General features: G+C 45.6%; 1 long non-coding RNA gene across 2 annotated transcripts in view; it reads right to left on the reverse strand.

Annotated features, from left to right (window-relative positions):
• The window catches only part of LOC134948112 (uncharacterized), a 68,576-nt gene extending 51,778 nt beyond the window's left edge, over nucleotides 1-16,798 (reverse strand). Inside the window, exons 1-2 of one of the 2 annotated variants that reach the window (XR_010182919.1) lie at nucleotides 16,574-16,798; nucleotides 15,212-15,348 (exon numbers count right to left, since the gene is read on the reverse strand). This is a non-coding gene — a long non-coding RNA (uncharacterized LOC134948112). The remainder of the gene's footprint in view (nucleotides 1-15,211; nucleotides 15,349-16,573) is intronic. The other variant, XR_010182915.1, reaches the window with a different exon arrangement.
• Between the last annotated feature and the right edge of the window lie 2,418 nt (nucleotides 16,799-19,216).

The raw sequence follows: 19,216 nt of genomic DNA on the forward strand, positions 1-19,216 counted from the left end.
CACGGAATGACGCGGTTGCGTTGTTACGTCACGACGCAACCGCGTCACTCTGCGAAACTCCCCCCCCCCCCTCGAGCGGAGTACAGAAGGGGATACAAGTTAGGAAGAGGGAAAGGCCGGCGCGAGGAGCGACTGGTGAGATGGGCCGAAGAGCGGTAATCGCCTCTGTAAGTATTCTCTCTCTATCTCAATGTGTAAAATGGGGACACCTGCCGTAATGTGTGAAATGGGGACTCTTGCCTGCCGTAGTGTGGGGATTTAATGTATCAAGGGCATTGCGGTGTGTGGCATAATATGGTGCAGGGGGCATTACTGTGTGGGGCTTAATATGGTAGCATTTTTTTTTTCCTGTGGTGGTCGTGATCTGTTGGTGCAGGGTCAAAAACTGGATTGTGAGGTAGTCTTTTCAAACGAGGCCATGACCATTTAAATGAGGCCACACCCATTTAGATGAGGCCACGCCCCCTTGCTGGGTGCGCGCGCAAGTTGTTGTTTTTTATCTAGGTGTGTGGGGGGGGGGCACATTTTTTTATGTCATGGGGGTGGGGGGGGCACATTTTTAAATCTCGCACTGGGAGCCAAATTGGCTAGAAACAGCCCTGGGCAGACCTTTTACTCTATCCACCTCTAGCCTTGCTACACATACACTGTCATAAGAGGGAATGAGTGCCAAATGTCCAATTAATATCTGTTATGTCTCTATGTTATACTGATCTTATATCGTTTTTGTCTATAGGAAAATATTGAAAGTTGCCATAGTGCAAGCTAAGTATAAAATACTATAAAAGTCATCACAGCCTCATAGAATTTAGATTCCACCCTCAGCCAAGATATTGACAAAATGAAACATGTTTTTATGTTCAATGGCTTCTGACATCTGTCTGTAATATATGCATTGTTTTCTCTATCAAACAGCAGAACAAAAAAATTGCTTGAATCTTTGAAAAACAATAAACTGAAGAGGTTAGTAAAGACAGCGGGGCCTTTCATGAGAATTATCACTTTCAAGTTGACAGCTTTCCTCAAGGGGCCTGACAATTCTTAGTCGTACCAGTTTGTGACTAATAGGTGGTTTGATGTGACATGAGCTGGCTGCCTGGGGAAATTGAACCATCTTTTGCTCAATACCCTTTGTGTCTTATTCTTTTGCAGGCTATTGTTGGAAGTCTTTTGGGAGCTTTTTTACAGTTTGCATTCAAGGACAATATGTGTTCAGCAAAAACTCTGTAGTGTTATTGCTGCTATTGACCCGCTGCCATTCAATTTCGGAGCTAATTTGCTTGTTAACAGTAATTTTGAAGGCTTGTTAACTTTCTCAGTTGGCCCAATGCTCAGTGGGGTTTTTATTCTTCTGTAAACGGAGTTGAGATGCGGTCACTTTCCTCTGTGGGTTGCTTTACACAAGGAATGCTAAACAATATTAGTGTGCCTGCGTGTGCAATAATGTGAACATTAACTCTAAATATTATATTAATTTGCTATTTTATTTTTTAATTGAAAAAACAAGCATGAATATATTTCTTTTTAAAACTTTAGTGTTTTAATAATAAACTTTCAAATTAATTTCACTCCAGGTAAGAATAAACAACATCTGCTTTGCCAGTTTAGCCTGGCTGTGGTCAGATATATTTCCATTGTTCTGGTAATGCGTTGGAACAGTACTTCCCCATGCAGGGGTTAACTGCAGTAGTTGCCAGTGTGAATAGAGTGTGACGGTGACTGCAGCCATCAACAAAACAAGGATTGAAGAGAAGTCCAGTGAGCTTAAAGTCAGTCCTGATATATATTTATTTAAACCCTTACCTTATAGGTTATAGAGGGTTAAATCAATATTGCAGTTGCTTAAAAATATATGCAGTTCTTGGGTAAATATTATCCTTTCATTTTACCTTACTGCAGTGCTCAATAATGACATAAGAATTTTAAAACATATGAACTTCTGAAGTCCAGGCAGAAACGAGGAAGAGTATGGGCGTTCACCATTGTGTCCATTACTGCTTACCTTACAGTGTGTGATATTAGGGATACTGAGAAAAGTACAATGAGGCTTTTTGAAGATGTACTTTAAGTTTATTTATTTTTATTACCAGTTAATAATTTATAGTTCCAGCATTCTCATCAGCATTTAGTTTTCTCTTTAGTTTGAATTTATTTATCTGCATTCAACAGCTAATCAAGTAGGGAACAATAAAAATATAAGTTACTCTGGGTACAAACTTTAACCAGGGGCAGATTTAGGGGTCAGGCCGCCCCCTAGGCACAACATTATTTGCCTCCCTTCCCTCCTCCAAAAATCAAAATAAATGATCTGCGTTATCCTATTAGCCCCGTAAGCAGGAAGTTATCGGGGACTCAGGCACGTGAAGCCTAATCCCCAATATCCAGCCCCAGGAGACCCGTTATCGGACGGAAACACATGGGTCCGCGATGTTATCATGTTATTGGCCGATTAACAGGTTATTTTCAGCACTGTAAAAACCGAATGGAATTGGCTAGTCTAATAGCGTTATCAGTCTAAAAAGCCCATCGTTACCGGTAAAGCACCACTCCTAATAGGATACCTCCCTATATGTCTCTTACTGTTACCTCCCTCCATATCTCCCCTGAGCCTTCTCATTAACACTTTCTTACTGCTTTCCAGTCCCCTCCATATATCATTGCTCTCCCCCCTTTCCATAGCTCACACTGCTATCCTCCCACCTCTCTGCTCCCAACAACTCACACTTTCCTCCTCACACCTTATGCCCCCAGCTCACTACCCCACAAACACATGCCTACCCCACAAGCGCAGAGTAGGCTGGCCAGGGATCTGCAACAGCTCACCCTCTCTCTCTCTGACAGCAGCCCTTCTCGGTCCTGCGTAGCTCCGCCCCCCTGCTCCCAAGTCCTCTTCAGGTATAAAAAAGGGCCAGATGCTCGGATGCGCTTCCAGTGTATGGGTGGGGGGGGGGGGGCAGTCTGCTGTGCCGCCCCCAGCAAGTGGCACACTAGGCACATGCCTCATGTGCCTAGTGTGAAATGCGCCACTGACTTTAACGATAGACCTGTTGACTGAATGCCCAATTCTGGCAGCTTTCACACTTATCTGATTGGCCATATTTAAATATGCCTGCCCAGTTGTGATGTCTTTGTCAGCGCAAACTGGGAGACATACAGATATATCTGCAAAATATATGCTCTATAAAAAGGTGGTAACCCTATGTCTGAGGCTACAGCTTTGTTCAGTGCTTTCTCTAATAGTCAAATGTGAGTAGCCGTGTGTCGGAAATACAATTGACTCTATGGACAATTGCTGATTCTTTAAATTTCAAATTAACCTTGCATACTGGTTACACCCACTTACGCTAAATTCTGAAGGGGGAACGGGGTGAGGAGCGATTTTAAACTTCGAATAGTTTGCTTTAATCTCTTTTTTTTTTTTTTTACAATCATTGGAATTCATACTACCTAGGTATATACTTAGAGACCTTGGTGCACATTGCAGACTTTTATCATGTCTGACCGTAGATGAGCTGCAGGAACAGAGAGGACCAGGTCCACAAACTTTTATAACATAATAATATCAGAAGACTGTAATATGTTTATGTATGATCTCTCTGATCAAATTTCCAACATCGTGTTCAATTATTTAGCAGCCTGCAGACCATGCAGAATCCTACAAATTTTGAAACTGCCAAAAGAATAATAGCAAAAACCAATTCATCATTTATTTACAGCAACACAAATAAATACATTTCAAGTTTTCAATACATGAACTTTATCATGGTCATCTATTGTGAAACTGCTACTAAATATACAGTATGCATGTTTATTGTAGTCCTTGAATTAAAGTGATTTTTCTCTGAAAGTATGAATTTCTCAAACCCCTCCTATCCAAGTCATTTGATGGATTTCCTTGCTTGTGGCACCCCGTGCAAACTAGAATTTTGCACCCTCCCATAATAAATAAAGGGATGGTGCAAGCCGAAGGGTTTGGTCTCACAAGGGAGGGCCATGGTCACACAATCTTATTCACATTTCACCGCACATAGTGCCCCTGAATCACATTACACCACATAGTAGTATCCCTTATTCATGTTACAAAACACAGTAGTGCCCATTATTCACGTTATGCCACACATTTGTGGCCCGTTATACACAAAGCCCACAGTAGTGCCCCTTATACACAAAATCCAAAGTAGTCTCCCTTATACACAATGCCAACAGTAGTGGGGACAGATGATGGGGAGAGAGGGGGAGGGGGCAGATGCTGGACAGAGAGAGAGGACAGATGCTGGACAGAGAGAGGTGAGACAACAAATGCTGGACAGAGAGGGGGTTAGCGGATGCTGGACAGAGAGAGGGAGAGGCAAATAATGGGAAAAGAGAGGGGACAGATGATGGACAGAGAGAGGGGAGACAACAAATGCTGGACAGAGAGGGGGTTAGCGGATGCTGGACAGAGAGAGGGAGAGGCAAATAATGGGGAGAGAGAGGGGATAGATGATGGACAGAGAGAGGGGAGACAACAAATGCTGGACAGAGAGGGGGTTAGCGGATGCTGGACAGAGAGAGGGAGAGGCAAATAATGGGAAGAGAGAGGGGACAGATGATGGACAGAGAGAGGGGAGACAACAAATGCTGGACAGAGAGGGGGTTAGCGGATGCTGGACAGAGAGAGGGAGAGGCAAATAATGGGGAGAGAGAGGGGACAGATGATGGACAGAGAGAGGGGAGACAACAAATGCTGGACAGAGAGGGGGTTAGCGGATGCTGGACAGAGAGAGGGAGAGGCAAATAATGGGGAGAGAGAGGGGACAGATGATGGACAGAGAGAGGGGAGACAACAAATGCTGGACAGAGAGGGGGTTAGCGGATGCTGGACAGAGAGAGGGAGGGGCAAATAATGGGGAGAGAGAGGGGACAGATGATGGACAGAGAGAGGGGAGACAACAAATGCTGGACAGAGAGAGGGAACAGATGCTGGACAGAGAGAGGTGAGACAACAAATGCTGGACAGAGAGGGGGTTAGCGGATGCTGGACAGAGAGAGGGAGGGGCAAATAATGGGGAGAGAGAGGGGACAGATGATGGACAGAGAGAGAAGGGAGATAACAAATTCTGGACAGAGAGAGAGGGGACAGATAATGGGGAAAAGGGGGGCAGATGCTGGACAGAGAGAGGGGAGACAACAAATGCTGGACAGAGAGGGGGTTAGCGGATGCTGGACAGAGAGAGGGAGAGGCAAATAATGGGGAGAGAGAGGGGACAGATGATGGACAGAGAGAGGGGAGACAACAAATGCTGGACAGAGAGGGGGTTAGCGGATGCTGGACAGAGAGAGGGAGAGGCAAATAATGGGGAGAGAGAGGGGACAGATGATGGACAGAGAGAGGGGAGACAACAAATGCTGGACAGAGAGGGGGTTAGCGGATGCTGGACAGAGAGAGGGAGGGGCAAATAATGGGGAGAGAGAGGGGACAGATGATGGACAGAGAGAGGGGAGACAACAAATGCTGGACAGAGAGGGGGTTAGCGGATGCTGGACAGAGAGAGGGAGGGGCAAATAATGGGGAGAGAGGGGACAGATGATGGAAAGAGAAAGGGGGACAGATGCAGGGAAGAGGAGGGGCAGATGCTGAGGAGAGAGGAAGTGGGCAGATTCTGGGCAGATGCTGGGGAGAGAGGGGGCAGATGATGGGCAGAGAGTGGGGACAGATGCTGGAAATAGGGAGAACAGATAATGGGCAGAGAGAAGAGGAGAGGCAGATGCTGGACAGAGAGGGGAGAGGGGCACATGCTGGGCAGAAAGAGGGGAGACAGATACTGGACATAGAGAGGGGGGGGGTGTCTGGAGAGAGAGAGAGAGAGAGAGAGAGAGAGAGGGGGGACAGATGCTGGAAAGAGGGGGAGGCAGATTCTGGGGAGAGAGGGTTGACAGATGCTGAGCAGAGAGAGGAGAGGAGACAGATGCTGGCCAATGAGAGGGAGACAGATACAGGAAAGAGGAGGGGCAGATGCTAAGGAGAGAGGAAGTGGGCAGATTCTGGGCAGATGCTGGGGAGAGAGGGGGCAGATGATGGGCAGAGAGTGGGGACAGATGCTGAGCAGAGGGAGGTCAGATGATGGAAATAGGGAGAACAGATAATGGGCAGAGAGAAGAGGAGAGGCAGATGCTGGACAGAGAAGGGAGAGGGGCACATGCTGGGCAGAAAGAGGGGAGACAGATACTGGACATAGAGAGGGGGGGTGAGTCTGGAGAGAGAGAGAGAGAGAGGGGGGACAGATGCTGGAAAGAGGGGGAGGCAGATTCTGGGGAGAGAGGGTTGACAGATGCTGAGCATAGAGAGGAGGGGAGACAGATGCTGGCCAATGAGAGGGAGACAGATACAGGGAAGAGGAGGGGCAGATGCTAAGGAGAGAGGAAGTGGGCAGATTCTGGGCAGAAGCAGGGGAGAGAGGGGGAAGATGATGGGCCTAGAGGGGGGACAGATGCTGAGCAGAGGGGGGCAGATGCTGGATAGAGGGGGGCAGATGATGGGTAGAGAGAGAGGGGGGGACAGATGCAGAGACAGAATGAATCATGTAGCAGTCACAGAGAGACAGACGCGGCATAGAGAGGTGGCACTGGCAGGGATAGGTAGGAGCTATAGAGACAGGAGCAGGCACTGTGGAGATTCACAGAGGGGGCCATGCTGTGAGATCCATGGTGTTCCAGGGGGTCACAGGAGCATGTGATAGTCTCCTCCAATCAGGGGCTGTACTAATCAGCATGAGTTGAGCACCTCCAATCACAGCTCGGCACATGCTCTTCTGACCCTTTTGCTGAGATCAGGGAGGAGAGACTCGGCACCGCAGTGAGTCTCAGGGACTTCCCCTGCTGTTGCTGCTCTCTCACAGTCAGAGAATAAGCATACAGTCTATCCCCCCCTCCCACCCCTCTGCTGCCAGCGCCACTACCTTTCATACAGTATAATAGACGCAATGGCAGCCGGCAGTAACAGCAGCAGATTAGCAGTGCAGGGAGATTACCTCTCCAGCCTGGCGCTTCCCTGCTTTGCAGACTCTGCTGAGTGGGTAGCGCCATCTCTGGTGGACATCAGAGGTCCCAGCCAGGGCCGTAACTACGTGTGTGCCAAGTGGGCCTGGCACACAGCGCAGTTGCCCTGAGGGCGCAACGGCCAGCGGCATGTAATGAGTCAAATTGACTCATTACATGCCGCCTCTACTGTGTCGCCGCCGCCGCGCTGTGGAGGGAGAAGAGAGCAGCGCCGGGCAGCGGAGAAGGAGGAGGAGGGAGGGGGACTGGAGCCGCAGCAGTGCTATTTCATTGGTAGTAAGCGCTGCTGCAGCTGTCCCCTCTCCTTCCGTATTGGCTGCCAGGCGCTGCTGTGGATGCTGGGATGTGGTTCCTTCATCCCAGCATCCACAGCAGCGCCGGGCAGCCAATATGGAAGGAGAGGGGACAGCTGCAGCGGCGCTTACTACCAATGAAATAGTGCTGCTGCGGCTCCAGTCCCCCTCCCTCCTCCTCCTTGTCCGATGCCTGCACCGAGGGAGCTGCCAGCACGAGGAGCCTGTCAGTGGGGAGATGGTAAGTATCTATCTCTCTCTCTCTCTCTTTCTCTCTCAGGGGGTCACCATCTGCCATAATGTGTAAAAAGGGGGCCTGGCTGCTGCAATGTGTAAAAAGGGGGACTGGCTGCCGTAATGTGTAAAAAGGGGGACTGGCTGCCGCAATGTGTAAAAAGGGGTATACCGTCTGCCGTAATATGTAAAAAAGGGGGCCTGGATGCCGCAATATGTAAAAAGGGGGCCTGGCTGCCGCAATGTGTAAAAAGGGGGACTGGCTGCTGCAATCTGTATAAAGGGGGACACCGTCTGCCATAATGTGTAAAAACGGGGACGCTGTCTGCCGTAATGTTAAAAAAGGGGACGCTGTCTGCTGTAATATGTAAAAAAGGGGGACGCTGTCTGCCGTAATGTGTAAAAAAGGGGACGCTGTCTGCTGTAATGTGTAAAAAAGGGGAATGTCTGCTGTAATGTGTAAAAAGGGGGACGCTGTCTGCTGTAATGTATAAAAGGGGCTCTACCTGGTGTAGTGGCGCTACTGTGCAGTGTAATTTGAATAATGGAGACTACTGTGCATCGTAGTATGAATTGCTATTATTTTGTGGCCACGCCCCTTCCCCATGAAGCCACACCCCTATATATTTTTAACGCGCCTGCAGGGTGCGCACTGCCCCTATCTTACATGGGGGGCACCAATGTCCTTTCTTGCACACAGCGCTAAAATGCCTAGTTACGGCACTGGTCCCAGCTACTGAATACAAAGGTACCGTACAGAAAATTTCAATGAGACAGACCCTTACCAAATTACTTACATTTGGTAGAGATAGGATTATGGATATGGAAAAGTTATAGCTAAATCTAAGTTGGCTAAATAACCTCTGAGGTCACCAGGGGAGGAGGAAGGTCAGAACATGATACCTGAAATGTACAATTGTGGGCTCACTTTGCTCGCCACCAGGTTGCTAAAGGGAGTAGTTGTTTACGAAGATAGTGAAGGTACTATACCGCCGTACTTGCTCCGCCCCCTGACGTCAGAGGTCCTTTAGCCCACTTGGATCTAGCATCAACCGATATGGAAACCCTTGTAAGAAACATGCATTCAATTATCTGAAAAAAAAACTTTATTCAAAGGTTATCTGTCTCCACTTTATCACTTTTTAAGGCTTAATACATTTGGGCATTAGGGCCTTATTTAGCTTCACTTGCAAAATTGCAAAATCATAGATAGGCCGATAATCGGTCATCTGTGCATGCATTGTGAACATATTGTGCGTGCACGGCCGACGATCTGTGAATCTGTTGTGATCGCATCTTTCTGGGATGCAATCGCAGTTTGATTGACAGGCTGCGTGCATTTGTGGGCGTGCACATGACATTTATGGAGAGTGGTTGGAAAAACACATGCGTGTTATGGCCATTTTCGTAACGTACATCTGACTTCAGCTGCAATTGCGGTGATTGAAAACATGGTGCCCAGTGTGACTGCATTCTCGTTATTCTGAGTAGCCCTAGGTCAACCGGAACTGTCGATGGTGCTTGATTTTGCAATGCATTCGCAATTCTGGGGTTGCATTAATAGAATTGCAAACTCAACAGTGGGTGGCTTGTTCTGTGCTGGGTGGACTTTTAGTATGCTGGGTGGCTCTTGCTGTGCGATTCTCAGCAGTTGCAGTCCTGCTACAATCGCAGAACTGCAACTGAAGCTGAAGAAGGCCCTTACTATCTACCTTGCTCACTGTTGTTTAAGGATGTCTCGAAGTAAGTACTCTCATATTTTATTTACACTCTTACTCAACAAACACTAAACTGTAAAAGACATTTTGATACCCTTATACTCATTTGTCAAAAAAATGTGGGATCATTATATTTTAATAAATGACAAAATAATGAATCAAGTGTTTTTGCTTTCTAAATTAAACTATTTAGAATAGAGTATTAAATGTGGAGAGTTAGATTTTTAAAGTAATTTTAATCAAGCAACTAATGGTGATTTAATACCCATAAGGATCAGCATTTTAATACTTATACTGTTTGTTAGAAATCGCTTGGGAAATGAAAGTGCAAACAGTGAAATTGAAAATAGCTTGTTTTTTTTATTTCACATCAACAATATCAAAGAGGTCACTGGAGTGCTAGGATATCAGCACCACATGTGACATTATTACTTGTGCATTCTCCAAGGCAAGTATTACAATATTGCCTCAGAGATCTACATGAAAGTATTGAATGTATGCATATGTCAAACAGGTAGATTATGTACAGCTTGGTGCAGGCCACAGATCTGTATGGGTACACACCATGCATCTGTGTACACACTTTATGATGAAATATACAGGGGAGCTTGTTGATAAAGTGGGTAGGTAAGCAACTGCTCTCATAATATCTAAAGGCACAAACTGCTAAACAATGTGCAGTACAGTAATCACTAACTATGGTTCATTGTTGTTGTTTTCTAACAGAGGAATTGATTCTAAAAATACTTATACTCTTCAGATTTCATTGTCCAGTATAAAATAACAATTGATATTGTTGTCAGTCACTCCTCAGGACATTTCTGAAGTTACACTCACATCTGTTCAGGAGGTTAATTATATAAATCCATTCTTGTCTTATGTATGTTCTTATCAGAGCTGCAGTGCACTGTGATACTTTACATATTTAAGAGTAATTGTTGATAATAAAATTATTATTATTATTATTATTGCTATTAATACTAATACTACTACTATTATTACTACTACTACTACTACTACTACTACTACTACCACTTTTATTATTATTATTATTAATAATAAAAATAATAATAATACTTATCTTCAGCTCTTAGCTAACTCACAGCATTTGTACTTATTGGAAGTCATATCAGCCTCAGTTGCGCTCTTATCAACAATCTGTGACAATGTGAAGATATGTACCAGCAGACAGCCCTTAGAAAGAGACTACACTTGTATACAACTACATACAGTATGACAGTCAAATAATTATCAAGACAAAAGATTGAATGCAATCCTGCAATATCAGTCTATGGGAGTGATTGAATTCGGTGGTATGTGTGGCTGAGTATTGCCATGATGCTCACTTGCACACATATCCGCCATATATGGTACCTGCAGCATTACAAGCTTACCTGCTCACTGCTACTATGGGGTGTGAGGAAAACCTTGCTATGTTGGTAGAGTCAATGTGCCATTCTCATATAATTGAATGACCCACTATGAGTTGTTTTTTTTAACTTATAGTTATTCATAGGCTACAGAAGAGAATGAAATTACTTGATTTTCTGAATTAATCTAAGAGCCGAAAACAAAAAGGGACCAATAGCACAAAAATCATTAGTTAATGCTGGTATCAAAGGGCATAAAATGACAGACTTTCAGTAAAAAACTTCTTTACGTATTCTCTTCTGTGCTCTATTTGAGAGGTTCAAGCAATTAAATACATTGCAAGTTTTAAGAACTGATGGATTTTTTCCTGCAAAAGTGAGAAGGGTGGGTAGAGGGGAAAATAATAATATAATGGTAATTTTCCAAATATTTGTATTTGTTAATTCTCAAACATTTTCTCAGTAATTTTCGCCCTGATTGTGGTTAAGTCATTTATATTGGGCAGATTTTATGTTTGTTTATGCAAAAAAGAAAGTCAACACTATTTAAAACGTTTAAATTATAATTATGATTTAGAACAGTTTTCAATTAGTGTCGGATCCTCTCCGACGGAGAGGATCCGACACTTCAGGATTCAATTTGAAGGCATTTTCGACAGGTTTAGTCCGTTTTCGACAATGCCGATTCAACTTTTTTTAAAGTTGAATCGGCATTGTCGAAAACGGGCCAACAAGCTGACGAAAATGCCAGCAAATTCGCCAAAATGCGTGGATCGGTGGAATTTCTGACCAGTTGGAAAAACGACAACGGACCTGAATAGATCAAATCCTCATTCGACCTAAAAAAGTTGGAAAATGCAGTTTTTCCGACTTGTCAGATTAATTGAATAAACAGCTTAGTGTGTTAAATTCATGTCTTTTAATTTTTTATGCCATATTTAAGTGTTCATTTAATTTTTTGTTGAAATAAGTGATTCGTATTAAATCATATTATTGAAATTCTGAAAACTAATGTCACTAAGGGGGTCATTCTGAGTTGATCGCTCGCTAGCTACTTTTTGCAGCCGTGCGAACGCATAGTCACCGCCCACTGGGGAGTGTATTTTAGCTTTGCAAGTGTGCGAACGAATGCCTGTGCAGCCAAGCACTACAAAAACAGTTTGTGCAGTTTCTGAGTAGGTCTGAACTTACTCAGCCGCTGCGATCACTTCAGCCTGTCCAGTCCCGGAACTGACGTCAGACACCCGTCCTGCAAACGCTTGGACACGCCTGCATTTTTCCAACCACTCCCTGAAAACGGTCAGTTGGCACCTATAAACGCCTTCTTCCTGACAATTTTCTTGCTATCGGTTGTGCGAATTGATTCTTCGTTAAATCCATCGCCCAGCAACGATCCGCTTTGTACCTGTATGATGCGCCTGCGCATTGCGGTGCATACGCATGCGCAGTAGTGACCTGATTGCTGCGCTGCGAAAGAATTACCCCCTTATTCCGATCTAACCTGGATAATGGTTGAGTAAAAGGTTAGTTTGTAATACAACTTGCTAAAACAACTGGGCAAGTTTTGACCTTTTATAAAAGTGTTATACAGTATATTTTTAATAAGACCTGGTAAAGGTGGACCAGTAGTTCATACCATATAGCCAACATTAAGGCCAATATCATTTAGCTAATTCACAAACTCCCCTCCAGGGGCTATACGATTAGCCCCAATGCCGGCACTCATCAGGGATCTTTTTACACCTGCCAGAGGCAGGCAAAAAAAATACACGATAACCAACCCTAATCATCCCCGATTCCTGCAAAAACACATAGGTCCATGAACTTATTACGTATTCTATGTGTCTTTCCCCCAAAATTTAATTATTTTTTTTTAGGTGCAAAAATTGGGGAGTACTTCAATAGGCCAAAAATGTCAGGGCTAAATGAATATACCCCTAAGTAGCATAAAAAGTTTTGCCATCAGATCTTTGTCTTGAAAGACAATTTCTAAATCTAAAGGACTTGTACATATGAATTGCTGCTTGCTAAGCACCTTGAGTCCTGTTGGAGAAAGAGCGCTATATAATTAAAATTATTATTATTATTATTATTATTATTATTAAGTATATTTCTATAAATCCTTAACCTTGCTATCAAAGCAATCCTAACTTTTGTATCTCTCTTTCCTTGCAAATTCTACATCCTGTACTTGGAATTTTTATTACAGTAATAAAGAAAGACCAATTGTTATCCCCTGAATGCTTGTATTGGGTTATTAAGAAATCAATAACCAAAATTCTAGACAGCATAAGACAAATGTAGAAATAATGAAAGATGGAAACATTGTAAAGACTTTTACAATATTGTAGCCATTAGAGTTCCTTTTCCCTATAGTAATTTAATAGTAACTTCAATATGCCCATTTTCCTGTAGTACTTTATTTACCAGTGGTGTGCGGTGAGGTCAGTGGCTGGTGAGGCACTGCAGCGATAATGTCCACCGCGTTCCGTTGATGACCCCTACCGCCACTCACTACTGCACCTGAGCCGATGCCAGCTGCCGCCGCCCCTGATGCCCGCTACTCCTGCCACTAATGGCCACAGCTTCCGTCAATGGGTTACAAAATCCCCATCAACTACCCCAACCCCCCACCACAAATTTGCATCTCAGTCCACTACCGAAACTTGTGATGAGCAGGCGACTAATATATTGTCATTTTTTATCAAATAAAAAAATAAATATTAGTGTTTAGGATTGGGGAGGGAGTGGTAGGAGGACATGAGTGCAATTTTGTTGTCCAGAGCTTCCATTAACTTAATATTGCCACTTGAGCGATGCTATTAAGTTAATGAAAGTCCTGGACAACAAAATAGCCAGCAAAGCATGACAGCAAGAGTGTGATGCTAGGAACCTGGTGACAGAAAGAGGGTGGCAGGTAGAGGGTGGCAGCAGTCGGTGCCAACTGTGGGTGACAGGAAGTGTGTGATGCCAGGGAGAGTGTGACAGTAGTGGATGGCAGCAGTGGGTGACTGGAGAGGGTGATGATAGGAAGCTGGTGACAGAAAGAGGTCGACAGGGATAGGGTGGCAGCAGTCAGGGCCCACTGTGGGTGACAGGGAGAGGATGACACCAGGGAGAGGGTGACAGGAAGAGCGTGACACCAAGGAGAGGGTGACAGGAAGAACGTGATGCCAAGGAGAGGTTGACAGTAGTGGGTGACAGGGAGAGGGTGGCGACAGGGAGAGGGTGATACAAGGGAGATGGTGACAGGAAGAACGTGATGCCAGGGACACAGGGAGAAGGTGACAGCAGTGGGTGACAGGGAGAGGGTGACACAAGGGAGAGGGTGACAGGAAGAACGTGACGCCAGGGAGAGGGTTACAGCATTGGGTGATGCCAGGGAGAGAGAAACAGCAGTAGCAGAGGGTGAGAGTGTGATAGAGAGAAGGAAAGGGTGATGAGAATAGGTCCTGGGCCTAGAACTGCAGCGCGGCTCCTCTGCATGGACTTCACTCAGAGTGACCATAACATACCTCCCAACTTTCTTTATCCTGAAAGAGGGATGAACACGTGGTGAAAAGGGGGTTGGCATCGCGGTGATACAGCTATCGTAAGCCACACACCCTAGTCCGTCACTGAAGGGGGCATGCCCAGTGCTCTGTGAGCTGCTGGCATGACCCCTCTCCCTCTGTCACTCGTGAATAGAAGCACAAAGCAGAGCAGCAGTGACAGGAGCCTCTCAACTGCCCCACCACCACCACCGCGGGACACTGCTACCCACGGGAGGGACAGCGGGACAGTCCCACAAAAACGGAACTGTCCCGTGAAAATCGGGACAGTTGGGAAGCACAGTATGCCATAGTAAGCCAGAGACAGGCAGTGGCGGCGGTGTCAAAGGGGGAGTGAGGTACAGGGGCAAACGCAGGATTTAGTCGGGGGGTTCCGTATGTGTGTGTGTGTATATATATGTATATATATATATATATATATATATATATATATATATACATATATATACTTACATGCGCTCGGCACTGCCAATAAAGATAATCTACCTGCCGAGTGCCCTTCTTCAATAAAAATAATATATCTGGTGTAACAGGCGGCAGTCACGGACTTCTCACAAACAGAACCGGACTCTCCCGTATTTAGTTAAACGTTTCGGTCTTTAATAAACCTTCGCCAGGAAGGTTTATTAAAGACCAAAACGTTGAAATAAAAATGGGAGTCCCTTCTGTTTGTGAGAAATCTGTGGGAGCCGCCTGTTACACCAGAGATAGATAGATAGATAGATAGATAGATAGATAGATAGATAGATAGATAGATAGATAGATAGATAGATAGATACACACAGACACAAAATAAGTCCGGCACTCACAATGTGAACAGACAAAACAACTTGGTCCGGTGCACAACCCCTTAAAAGATTATACAGGATGGAAGAAATGGTGGCACTCAGAAATAATTTAGAGGACACAGTCGCTGGTTTGGTCGACGTTTCAGGGACACCTCCCTTTTATCAAGACACGACCAGCTTTTACAAAATAGGAGATATATATACAAAAGTATAACTTACCAAACACCAATAGTGGACTGCAGGCCACCGCGTCCAGCAGAGGGGCGAAGACGTCACCGGCGCGACCCTGCGCCGGGAATCACAGACTGTCGGGTAGGAGGTGCAGCTTGCCAGTGTCGGAACAGTTGATAAGCAGCCTATACAAACAACATAGGGGGTCATTCCGAGTTGATCGCTAGCTGCTTTTGGTCGAAGCGCGGCGATCAGGCAAAAAAGCGGCACTTCTGCGCATGCGTATGGGCCGCCGTGCACACGCGCCAAGTACTTTCACACAAAACTATGCAGTTTTACACAAGCTCTAGTGACTCATTTCAGTTGCACGGCTGATCTGGGAGTGACTGACAGGAAAGGGGCATTTCTGGGAGGTAACTGAGCATTTTCCGGGAGTGTGCTAAAAAACGCAGGCGTGTCAGGTAAAAACGCAGGCGTGCCTGGGGAAATGGGAGAGTGGCTGGCCGAAAGCAGGGCGTGTTTGTGACGTCAAACCAGGAACTAAACTGACTGAGGTGATTGCAAGGTAGGAGTAGGTTTGGAGCTGCTCAGAAACAGCATGAACATTTTTTCTGTGCAGTTCTGCTAATCTTTTGTTTGCACTTCTGCTAAGCTAAGATACACTCCCAGAGGGCGGCGGTCTAGAGTGTGCAATGCTGCTAAAAGCAGCTAGCGAGCGATCTACTCGGAATGAGGGCCATAGAGTGCAATGGCGGACATGGAATAACAAACAATTCTACCTTCATGCTGTACACAGAAACCTCTACGGAAATCTTGTATCACCAAAACTCTTGTAAACAGATAAATATAATAAACCTTAAGCGTTGTTATCTATCCTAATCAGATAGTGCCGTAAGAGACTATAAAACAATATATACAATGTTAATTAGAGAGACAGCGCTTGGGGTGAAGTAGAGCATACCAATTGGGCCAAATAGAGGTACTGATCTGGGGTCCTAGATACATACTGTAAATTCTGAACTGACTAATAGCAGGGACCTGTCGGGTGCCCTCCTTCAACAAAGGTAATATATTTGGTGTTAACAGGCGGCACTCACAGACTTATCACTCACGGAGCAGACAGCCAGCAGGGTGAGGACGGAGGGAGCTGCTGTGGCTGACCATGCACACCCAGCAGCTCCCTCTCAGACATTCTCTGTTGTTCTGCAGTGGGAAGCTCTGCGGTCGCGATTGCGATCGCGGTCGCGCCTTTTTCTGAGATGGAGACACTGCTGTCTTCGTCTCAAAAACAAGTGGGGGATTCCCTGCATACACCACTGATGGTGGAAGTGGGACTGGGGTCTCTGTAGCAGCACCGAGCACAGGCAACTTTTCTCCATACAGTTCCCTGACTAGCGGCTTCCTCTTTACCTGTTGCAGGGGGGGCGGGCTGCTGGAGGACGGGCAGCTGTATGTTCTGGGGTCCAGGCTGGAGGACGGGCTGCTCGCGAGCGGGCAGGGATGGCCGCATACAGAGTCAAGTGTAGAGATTTGATATCCTTGGTGCCCGCTCCTCCCCCCTACCCTTCCCGAATCCTCTACTCCCCAATCACAGTGACAGGGGCGTGCTTTCATATGGACTGAAAGCACGCCCCTGCCAAAGAGGCACTGCTATCAGTGCCGCTTATAGGGATTTTTTCAATGGCCTTTTTCTCCCTGATGCTTGGCCCCGCCCCCCTCTTCCGACCCTGTCAAACAGACAGCGGGAGGCACCCCAGAGCGGTGCCTCTGAAATGCTTTTAAAACTGTTTTTCACAGGAGAGAAATAATTAAAATAATATAAAGGGTAAAGCAGATACTTATGACACAGAATATGTGTCATAAGTATCTTCTTTATATTATTTTAATCATTTTGACAGGGGAGGCACTGCCTCCCCTGCCTCCCCTGACTGCACGTCCCTGTTATTTACTAGTAAATAGCACACATATAATTTATATTTAATTATTTGACAATCTTGCTTTTTAGTTAATGTAACCCTTACAGTATACGACTAGTATTATATTTCACTAAGATAACACTTGCCAGTACAACAAAGGGAAACAACTATATCAGGAAGTCTATAACGTATGTGTCTTTTGTACTTCATGCAAATGAATAATAATAGAAAACCACGATATCATTTATCAGAACATTTTTTTTCGAGCATTGCAAGTTTTAGAATTATGTCATTTTTGGCTATGAAGAAAATAAATCCGGTTAATCATGTCACTGACAAATTACAGTAATTAGCCAGTCTTAACTAGAGATGAGTAGTTTGTATTCCTTGGAATTCAAGCCACTCCGAACATCCGGGATTTCCGTACAGACTCAGATTCCACTTCAAGGCAAAATGTCATCCTCCAGGCGTCGGATTCTCACAGGTGTTGGATCTATATATGGTGTTGCAGCCGGGACTCTGCACCATTTTGCTCTCAGGCACGCTGCAGTTTGAACTGAGCTGCAAGTTAAAATAGTAATATATAGATCTATCGTTTGTATTTTTTTTGTGCTTTACCCTAGTGTGCTTTGTTCTCATGCATATATAAGCATTGGCGCAGAGAGGGGATGAGCGGTTACAAATTACTGAGGCCCGAGCTGCTGGAGGGACCCAGAGGGATCCAATCACCCCCCCAGTATACCTGTTTCTGGCATCAGCGCTGGCATCTTCCCGGTGATCTCTTTGGGAAGATGGCGCTGCACATAGGAAGCAAAGACTCTGACACTGCCAAAGTCTTTGCTTTCTAGTGGCCAGCATCATCTTCCCAAATATCACTTGGAAGATGGCGTTGGCTGGGACTGCAAGACTGCTTCCCATTCAAGTGAGATAGGAAGTGGGTGTCCCCCCACCACCACCACCACCCCACATTAAAATTGCACCCTCCTGTGGTGTGCACAGGGCCCGCAATTATATATTTATATTAATATTTTTATAGTATGAAGACCCTTTTTTAAGCCACGCCCCCCCCCCCCCTTACCAGGGCCCATCATTACTCTCTATGGCCCTGAATATAAGCCCTGTGACTCCATGCAGTTTGAACTGAGCTACAAGATAACAAATAAAAAAATATATATAGATCTATTGGTTATTTATCAGAGTACTTATTCTATGGTGTGTGTGTGTGTACTGTATTTATTGTAATATTTTTTTACAGGTACATTGCAGGTGCCATCAGGCTCTTACTAACAGGGAATGCTCTCACTTACAGTTCTCCAAGAGCCTGCATGTCCTGACAGCTATTTAAATGTCAACATCTCATCCACCACCCCACCCCCACCTAAGGGATTTGAGGAATATCCATAGTACTGTCAGTTCAGGGATGGTAATTCATAGGGTGGGAGTGCATTTTTATTGCAGGCTCCACTTCCCTAGAGCTGGTTGGCATTATGGTAAGGGGATTGTAGGTGGTAATTCCAGGTGTAAATTTAGTAAGAATTGTGTTGGTCCGAGTTTGCACTCTTGTTCGCATTTAGCCTAATTTTAAAACTCGGAGATTTACTTGATTGGCTTAAGACAGACCACTCACAGCCAGTGGAGGCTGCTGGCGATGGGCTGCAAAGCGGACCACACATTGCATGGGTGGAGGATGTGCGGTTAACACGGGTTGGGACTGAAAAGTCAGCAGGGAGGATGCCAGCTGTCAGAATACCGACCACGGTATCCCACTGTTTAGAATCCTGACAGGAAATGGGGAGCATGCTACCCCTCACCCCCTTACCCCCAACCCTCCCTTACTGCAGCCTAAACCTAAGCCTCCCCAGCCCCCCGCCCCCCGTAGCCTAACCATACCTTTCCCCATAGGTGCCTAAACCTAACCACACCCTTTCTGCAGCCTAAACCTACTCCCCCTTGCTGCAGCCTAAATCTGACCCCACCCCGTGGCTTACCTCTCTGATGTCCCGGTAGTCACTTGATCGGGATGCCAACTGTCAGGATGCCGATGCCAGCATTGTGATCCTATTCGGGATGCCGGTGCAAGCATTCTGATCAGTGTTGGGATTCCGGCGTTGGTCTTCCAACATCCGGGATCCCAACC

The sequence above is a fragment of the Pseudophryne corroboree genome, chromosome 1, assembly GCF_028390025.1.
Source record: "Pseudophryne corroboree isolate aPseCor3 chromosome 1, aPseCor3.hap2, whole genome shotgun sequence".
Taxonomy (NCBI): Eukaryota; Metazoa; Chordata; class Amphibia; order Anura; family Myobatrachidae; genus Pseudophryne; species Pseudophryne corroboree.